The sequence below is a fragment of the Panthera pardus genome, unplaced genomic scaffold (assembly GCF_024362965.1).
Source record: "Panthera pardus isolate Hobbes unplaced genomic scaffold, ASM2436296v1 HiC_scaffold_4, whole genome shotgun sequence".
NCBI classification, from domain to species: Eukaryota; Metazoa; Chordata; class Mammalia; order Carnivora; family Felidae; genus Panthera; species Panthera pardus.
Window position 1 is genome coordinate 1,049,781 of NW_026526969.1, and position 6,623 is coordinate 1,056,403.

Sequence of the window (6,623 nt, forward strand, 5' to 3'; positions counted from 1 at the left end):
AAGAGTTCCTCTACTGAGCATCTCAATGCTCCGCCCACGAGTCTGGGGACCCTGGGTCCTGTTCTGCTTATGAGAAGGTCATTCGGGGGCACCTGGGTGCCTCAGTCGGTTGGGCTTCTGATGTCGGCTCAGGTCGTGATCTCGCGGTTTGTGAGTTCAAGCCCTGCATCAGGCTCTGTGCTGACAGCTCAGAGCCTGGAGCCTGCTTTGGATCCTGTATCTCTCTGTGCCCCTCCCCTGCTCATGCTCTATCTCTCTCTGTCTCTCAAAAATGAATAAATGTTAAAAAAAAAAAAAGAAAGAAAAAGAAGGTCGTTTCATGGATTAAGAATCTACATAATTTGTGGTCGATTTCGGCCCATACTGTGTTGAATAATCAGTAAAGCTGGGAAGTGAGCTCAGTCACCAAGATAAGGATCTTTATGGCTATGAGGAGACAGCAAACACAATCTGTCTGCATCAAAGTTCTTTCTGTTGGAGTTGTCTTGACTATAATACAGCTGTTGACGCTGCCCGAATGTTGGTTGGTAGTATTCGAGGAAGGATGTGATTTGAATCAGACTTGCCCTAACGTAGACACAGGTGTAATAAAATGGTTCTGATTCCACCCATCCTTTCTATAAAAGCTCCGGAGGTCCCGAAATTGCCATGATGTATTCAAGACCTGGGCTGCTGCCTTCATCACTTTCGGAGGTGATCTGTCTCCTCTGCCCTTGGTCATGTTCGTCAGCTTCTCTATCCTCCCTGAATCAGCCAGGGCTTTGGCATTCTCCATGTTTTTGCCGGTGACCTTGCGCAGAGCACAGCAGATGGCCACCGTGGTCTCATCAGACAGCACGCTGGGGCCAGTCCTGCCGGGAAACCTGTTGACCTGGTCTCGCATGACATATTTACCAGTGAGCTCCTTGTTGTGTACATCCGGAGCCATGTTCCTCTGGGAAGTTGCCAGAGAAAATACAACTTTACCGTATCCATTCTCAAAAGTTCTATAAGGATGGAGAGCCCTTTTTCTTTGCGGAAGTCTGCCCGGATGTATGCCGCAAACTCCCAATTTCCAGCAGATGGTTTCTGGAGAGACCTGGCAGAGCCTTCCAAGGCAGCTGGGCTGGAACTTTCTGCTAGAAGGTTCAGGTATGGTTTTAGCACTGATGGATGCCACGGCATCTTTTGGGGGGGCTTTGACAGTCCTGGGATAGGACTGACTCCATCCCATTGATCCTCTTGTGGTGTTCTCTGTTTCTTTTTCTTCTTCTTCCCCCAGCAACTTGACTCTGAATCCCTGCTGGGAGACTTTTCCTAGAGTCATCCAGCCCACTCAGCCCCAGCAGCCGGCCGACAGGACAGGTTCCTCTGGGTGCACACGCAGTTCTCCACGGTCTGGCGGCTGTAATCGGATGTGTTCACGGATGTAGGGGTTGCATACCGCAGCGAGTCCACCGGCCCCTTCGCAGAAGCGCATTCGCGTCCTCGCCTCCTCCTCTCCAGAGCTGAGGTTCTTCGGGCAACCTGTCGTGTTACACGGAACGAGCGACATGTGGAATTTGATTTTGTGATCATCATCCGAAGACCAGTTACTCCGTCAGAGTGTGGACTGGTCACAGGGTTTGCTAAGGTCCAGAGAGCATCTCGAGTGATTGCCATCTTTACAGCCTCGCGTGAGGACACATTCCAGAGAATGCCTGTAACAAGCTCCCTCACTTCTGCGCCAGATATTCTCAACAGTCGGAGCAAGGCAGGCACCCCACCAACATTCTTTCACTGTCATTTTCTTTTCATCTGTAGGCTTGCCAAAACGAGGTCGCGGATGGCACCGTAAGCGTTCTGCCGAACTTGCCCAAGTCCGTGGTCCGAGAGGTCCACCAGATGCTCGATTCCCCCTACCCTACACACCTCCATTTTCACGTGGCTGTCACCGCAGTGCAGGTGCCGCAGGTGGACCGTGGGCTCCCCCCGGGCTGAGGGGATCCGGTGCCGCGGCAGGCGAATGACTTCGGGCAACTCGGGATCACACCAGGCGAACTCCGTGGGGTCCTTCTGAATGCTGTCTGTTGATAGGGCACTCGTGGTGCCCTCATCGGCTGGTGCTGGGTGCTGAAGCCTCTTACAATTGCCCTCTTGCCCCCGGTATTGTAGTGGCCCGCAGGGGTCTGCGTAGGTTGCCGTTGTGTTCAGGGCATAATTATTCTTTTGGCATGTAGGGGCGCGTCGTTGGCTGGATGTGCTTTGCAGATTTCCGGCACCTACTGAGCCTGTGCGATAGGACGCTGCCTGGTACCCTCGGAGCTCCGTGGTTCCGTGGTTTGGGCTGCGGTACACTGGGCTGTAAGAGGCCCTCCCCTCACGCATAGGATTGGTGTGTAACTCAGGAGACAGAGCCGCATGAACGTCTTGCCCAGGCTGGCTGTGCTGACCAGCGCAGGAGCTCCGTAAGTCTGTCAAGCTGTGTGGCCGAGGTGGAACCATCTCTCTGTAAATTCCATACAGCTGCTGTCCAAATTGTTCCACTTCGTGAACAGTCCTTTGAAGGAAAGTCCCACGTGTCGTGGTATGGCGATCATCCCCGGGTGTTTGGGGGATGATGACACTGCCTAGCCTTGGGATGGTGAAGCTAGTTGATTCTGTGCATCCCTCGGGGTCGGCGGGGACCCTACTGGGCTGGTGGTTTAGTACTGAGGGGTTGGGCCGTTGGGACTGGAGATCTGTTGGGAGGTGACTGAGCCAATCTGACTTGCAGCGGTCGGGAGAGGTGACTCTGCGAAGAGTATGGAGAGGCTGCCTGCTGCGCAGATAATGTGGTGGAGGAATATGCACTGGGGTTCAGGGGCTGGGAGTCGGAGAGCCAAATTCACCACCCAGAATTCTCAGCGATCCACTTGAGGAGACCCACCCGCGCTGATAACATAGAAAGGAGGCTGCGTTCTAGATGGAACTGAACTCACTCTTCTCATGGCCTGACCCAGTGTTCATCCTTCCGCTCTTGAATTCTTCACCAATTGGTTATCAGTTGATCCTATGAATGAAGGCTGCGGGCTGTTATCTGCCTTACTCAAATTCTGGCTGTTGCGGGAACTCCCTGCTTCCTGGGATCCACTGTCAGAATTTGTGTTGAACTTGAGTTACCCAGTGATCTTTCACGGAGAGAGGAGTGTTCTGGTGAATGTTCTGGCTCTGTCCTAATGAGATAGTTGTTGTGGCGGACAGCGCCAGAAACTCTAGGTTGGTTTGCGCCAGTATTTGGCACACCTGTCACTCTCCAAGGAACGGACTTCTCAGTTGAGCTGGTGCTGGCCGTACTTGGTGATTCTGCCCCAAGCCTACATCTTTCTAGCTGACTGGCAGCGATCCGCCTTTCCACTTCCAGATCTCAGGCGAGTCGTTGAGACGGAAGCTCCTGCTGCTGCGATGCCCAGCTAGACTAGTGGCTGTGGTCTCGGGTTCCATGCCTTCGCCAGCGGAGGCAGCTTCCTGGGCGGGTCTGTGGCTGCCCCTCCTCCACCAACCAGGCCTACTGCTTAGGAGGGCATTCCTCTTTCCAGGCGTCACTCAGGGGATCAGGGACAATCTGTGCCCAGGGGTTGCCGCTGTGGCACCTGAGATATTACAAAAAGTGCCATGGCCAAGCAGCTGACGCCCCTTCCCCCGAAGCGGCCTTTCCCCACCACTCCCAGGGTGCATGGACTCAGCCCCGGCGTCCCCTGTACTGTCCAGAGGCCACCGCCCAGCCGCCAGCCCACCTGCGCTGAATTCATGTTCTAAAATAACATAGTAATATCCGAACACAAACATTTATATCTAAATTCTGGACCCTGCCATGCAATTGTGCCCCGGGTGCTTATGTAACTTCACACTCTCCATATATGAAGGATGCTTAAAACCGGGATGACTTTGACGACAGGGTAAAATGAACTGATGTCTGAACCACACTCCAGACACACAGTTGCTGCGCTTTGAATAGTCGAGCCTGCAACAACACAGGTTGAAATGTGTGCGCCCACTCACATGTGGATTTTTCTCGGTAAGTACGGCACAGTGCTGTAAATGTGTCTTCTCTTCCTTATGATTTTCTTAACATTTTCTTTTCTCCGGCCTACTTTATTATAAGCATACAGTATATAATGCGTGTAATGTACAAAATATGCGTTAATCAGCTGTCTGTGATATTGGGCTTCTGGTGAACAGTGTGCTATTAGTAGTAAAGTGTTTGGGGAGTCAAAAGTTATAGGGGGATTTTTCCCCTGGTGGAGAGGGTAGGGGGGGTGGGGAGGGGAGCTGGCACTTCTAAGCCCTGGGTTATTGAAAGGTCAATTGTACCGATAGAAAGTACTGAATCAGCAAACATGCAGGGAAAATTCGGCCGTGTTCATTATTTTATTTGAGCAAATTTGGTAAAGAAATTGCTGAGAGTAGTTTCTCCGAAAAGCTCTGGGTACACTCAATATTTCTGCAAACCTTGGAAATGGAAATTTATTGTTACTGTAGAGAGCCGGAGTCGAAAAGTGAAACCACCGCGATGAATTTGGTATAAGAGAGAGAGAAGTTTGTCATTGGATAGTCTTTGGCCTTTTGAAAAGGAAAGTATTGTCCTACAAGTACATTTAAGACTGCAAGATGTCCGGGGCGCCTGGGTGGCTCAGTCGGTTGAGCCTCCGACTTCGGCTCAGGTCACAATCTCCCGGTTTGTGAGTTCAAGCCCCGCGTCGGGCTCTGTGCTGACAGCTCAGAGCCTGCAGCCTGCTTCGGATTCTGTGTCTCCCTCTCTCTCTGACCTTCCCCTGTTCATGCTCTGTCTCTCTCTCTCTGTCTCAAAAATAAATAAACATTAAAAAAAAAAAAAAAAAAAGGACTGCAAGATGGCCATGAGCCCTTCCGGGGTAAATTACCCGTGCACCTGCCCGCACCCCCACGGTGGCTTCTGAGGGAAGTGCCTGAGGTGTGCATGGGGCGCTGGAGTTCGTGAGGCAGAAGACTGGGTGGCCGGCGGACTGCATGTCAGATTCTACAGCTGTGTTTTGGAAATCAGAGTGTCTCTATGATAGTGGCCTCGTCTGAGAGGCAGCAAATGCAGAGGCCAAGGAAATAAGGGCTCAGAAAAAAGTGAGTTCATTCTCGTTAGAAATTTGGTGTTTTACACTAGATTTATTTCTATGCCATTTGCTTGGTGTTCCTTCTAAAGGAGAAGACCAATTAAAAACATTTTTTAATGTTTATTTTTGAGAGAGAGAGAGAACGAGCAGGGGAGGGGCAGAGAGAGGGGGAGACACAGAATCCGAAGCCGGCTCCAGGCTCTGAGTTGTCGGCACAGAGCTCGACGCAGGACTTGAACCCACAAATGGGGGGGATCATGACCTGAGCCGAGGTCGGATGCTTAACTGACTGAGCCACTCAGGGGCCCTGAGAAGGACCACTTTTTAAAACTGGAATGTCTTCTAGGGTGCCTGGGTGGCTCAGTGGGTTAAGTGTCTGACTCTTGGTTTCAGCTCAGGTCATGATCCCACGGTTCGTGAGTTCCAGCCCCACGTTCAAGCCTCTGCGCTGACAGTGTGGAGTCTGCTTTGCATTCTCTCCTCTCTCTGCCCCTTCCCCACTCATCCTGTCTCTCTTTAAAGAAAATAAACTTAAAAAAAACAACAAAAACAAAACCCCCAACCCTCCCTCCCCCGACATGTCTTCTGAGAAGTTACTTATCTTCCTGCTTGGAAACCTAACGCTGTAACTTACCTGGCGGAAACTTTCTCGTCTACTAACTGCCTCGTAATAATTTTTGGTCAAAAGTAACAGAATGACCATGTACAAAGAGAACGGTATATGCTCTCTGTTTTAAAAAGCAAAATATGAGATCAGAGATATGGGTCTCCCCCCAAGAAAGGAATTATCTTCAAAATGAAAGGAAACTCTGAATCAAATCACTGACTCAAGTGCTTGTTAATGCCGTGCCATGAAATGGCTTAGTTGGTGCTGATATGAAAACGAAATTTACAAGCTTCTGAACTCTATCAAGAGCTTGGGCCAGCTGATGATCCAATCTCAAGGTCCGAAGCAAGACCAAACTTAATTATGTTCTGTGGTTTCCTCTGTTGTGTTTCCTTCCACTTAATATAAAGAGATAAAGACTCTTACAAACTGTTTTAGTTACAGAACTTTATAGACTTTAAACCTTTCTTTAAAATTTTATTTTAGAGAGGGGAGGGAGGAGTGGGAGAGGGAGAGAGAATCTTAAGCAGGCTCGGCGCTGAGCACAGAGCCTGACTCGGGGATTGACCCCATGGCCCTGGGATCATGACTTGAGCTGAAATCAAGAACTGGATGGTCAACCACTGAGCCATCCAGGTGACCTGAGCTTTATAGACTTTTAAACCTTTAAAGCCCTATGAATGTCAAAGTTTCTGCAAAGTATTTTAGATAATTGTGGAGAGGCACAATAATTGGTTGGGGTAATAGATAATAGTGGTTCCTCATTCACTGATGGCAAATGAACGTTTTGAATTTAAAATTTTTCCTCATCTTTCTGGGTTTTTCATCTATAAAAAGCTATGAAAACCCCAGAGTCACTTTTCATCATAAGATGACCACTATAATTAACGGACTCTCTTGTGCAGATATTTACAAGCTTAGATGAAATCAAA

At 49.8% G+C, this 6,623-nt stretch overlaps 1 pseudogene; it reads right to left on the minus strand.

The window, feature by feature from the left end:
* Positions 1-376: 376 nt before the first annotated feature.
* LOC109250513 (plakophilin-4-like) lies at positions 377-5,787 on the minus strand (annotated as a pseudogene).
* Positions 5,788-6,623: the final 836 nt, after the last annotated feature.